The sequence below is a fragment of the Perognathus longimembris genome, chromosome 17 (assembly GCF_023159225.1).
Source record: "Perognathus longimembris pacificus isolate PPM17 chromosome 17, ASM2315922v1, whole genome shotgun sequence".
NCBI lineage: Eukaryota > Metazoa > Chordata > Mammalia > Rodentia > Heteromyidae > Perognathus > Perognathus longimembris.
In genome coordinates, this window is record NC_063177.1 from 27212035 (window position 1) to 27214736 (window position 2702).

Sequence of the window (2702 nt, forward strand, 5' to 3'; positions counted from 1 at the left end):
TATCCTTTGGTGCTAAGCACAGGACTGGTTCATGGTTGTGACTCCATGTTTATTGACATTAGCAGAAATGACATCCGAAATTCTGGAAGAAATGTGAAATTGCTCAACTACAGTCACAGAAGCCTCATTAAAGCTCACTGTTCAGTCATGAAGATGAACCTTGGGGATATGAAATATAACTAAAGTTATTTTGTCTTTGAAGCCATATTATATAATTAAATACCATTTAAGATAATATATTAAAAGATATTAAAATAGCAATATTGCTATTGCTTCCAATTGCTGCTATTTGCTGAAACTTAAATTCTGTCTTGTCTTTCAAAGCCTTTTTCTAAAGTCTTGGCCTCTCCTCATCTCCCATGGTTTCTCTTTGAAAGCATGGCTCAAGCAATAGAGCACCAACTGTGCGCCAGGAAGCCAAGTGAGGGGATGAGACCCTGCGCTCAAGCCTCAGAGGCAGTATACACACACACACAGACACAGACACACACACACACACACACACACACACACACACACACACAGGCCCAAAGTGGAGATGTGGCTCAAGTGGTAGAACACCAGCTTTGTGTGAAAAAAAACAAGCAAGAGTATGAGGACCTGAATTGAAGTCCCAGTAACACACACACACACACACACACACACACGTGTGCGCGCACAATGTTAACACCCACCTGGAAGCAGTTTGAAGAATGGAAGCATTAAGTGAGTCAGAATACTGTGACAATGGGTGGAAAGAGTTAAGAAACTTCTTTGTTCTGGCACTTGAATGGAGTGTGGAAACTACAGCATGCTTACAGGTTCATCCAGGAGGCAGAGGAAGAAGGGAAGAATTAGATTAACTTGAGCATCTTTTGTGAACACTGCCTACCCAAGGGAAGACTAGTAAAGATGCCACAAAAAAAGAACAACAGAAAAAATTAGCAGTGTAAAAAATATGAAAATCTGTTTATGAAAGAACTTTTACTTCCTTCTGAAGAGACCAGGAGTCTCTTTACATTCAATCAATTCTTTACTTTTACTTCTGAAGAATGGAAACACTCTGAACATGTCTGTAATCTTTAGTTTTTTTTAAATTAATTTTAAAAATTGTTTATGTGGTACCAGGGAACTGAATCCAAGGCCTCATGCATGCTAGGGAAGCACTCTACCACTAAGCCACACTCCCTGCCCCTTTTTACAGTTTTCTAAGGGAAGTTATTCAGCTTCCTCCTTTCTCTTTCTGAATTTGGGCCGAGCACCCTTGTTCACATCTTTCACCAGATATGCATGGAATCATGCTTGATTCCATGGGAAAGCCAGCAAGTGACACCCCCCAATCCTCCCACCCATCTGAAAGTAGAATACCTGTGCCTCTTCCCTACCACAGGATTACTGTACGAGTGGCTCCTGCTGAACTCTGGTGTTCCCTGCCGAGTGGTGTAATTGTGGTCATATGTCGTTTATGCTGAGCACCTACCCAGCCAACTTCAATAAGCAATAACTCATTTTCTGAAACACATAAACAACTCCAGCACCAAAGTAGCCAAATGGAAGGCTGCCTTGACCACATGCTCTAGAAGGTGTAATAAAGCCAAGTCTTCTGGCTTGGCAAAGGCAGTTGAAAAGACGCCCTTCCTCACTCTGCCTAGGGAACACTCATGACATCTGGGCCCTAGGTGGCTGCCAGTGCTGCCTACTAGCATTGCTTGGACTCCCAGAGAAACGCATGAACTCACAATGCCAAACTTTTCTCCTTATAAAGAAAAATCATCTATCCAGGAACCACCAGTCTCACAGGAGGAGCCACTGGTTAAATCAGCAGGATACAATTGGAGAAAGGATTTTTTTTTTTTTTGCCAGTCTGCCTCTGCCACTTGAGCCACAGCGCCACTTCTGGCCATTTTCTGTATATGTCGTGCTGGGGAATCGAACCGAGGGCTTCATGTATACAAGGCAAGCGCTCTTGCCACTAGGCCATATCCCCAGCACCGAGAAAGGGATTTTTAAAGTTTCTGGTGACTACAAGGTCCAGTTTACAATGCCATCTCTACAACAGTAATGCTACATAACAAGGCTCCCTTGGTCCTTATGTGAAAGAACAGAGGACATATTAATCTAGAAGATTCACTGAACAAGTCCATTTTATTCACTGAAGAAGTTATAGAGTCTATGATAGCACATTCACTAGAAATTTAGGAGTTAGAAAAGCTGGATACAGACTTATCATAGGCTCTATAAGTCTATTTGTAGTCTCCCTCCCTATAATTGAAAAAAATCTAGTCTTTCTTACTCAAATTTGCTTCCTTTTCTATTCCTAGCTAGTTGGCACTGCTATCTTTTCTGATTGTTTCCAAACAGTTTTTGGTGAAGGGCTTGAACTCAGGGCCTCACATTCCCACTTAGCTTTTTGGCTCACAGGTGGCTCACACTTAAGCCATGCCTCTACTTCTGGCTTTGTGCTGGTCATCTGGAGGTAAATCTCATAGATTTGTCTACCCAGCTGATGTTGAAACCAGCTCACATCTTTCTCCCATATCCTTTGCTCCAGTCTTGCCTCAGTATCTTGGTTTCTATGTGGGAGTATCTCCTGTGTGAACAACTCTCACTTCTTCAACTAGAGTATTGCAATATTCAGCCAGCAAGAAGAGCACAGCTCATGGCTCTGGGCATCCATACAACGGATTGTTATGGAGATAATGTTCTAGTGGAGAAAGCAGATC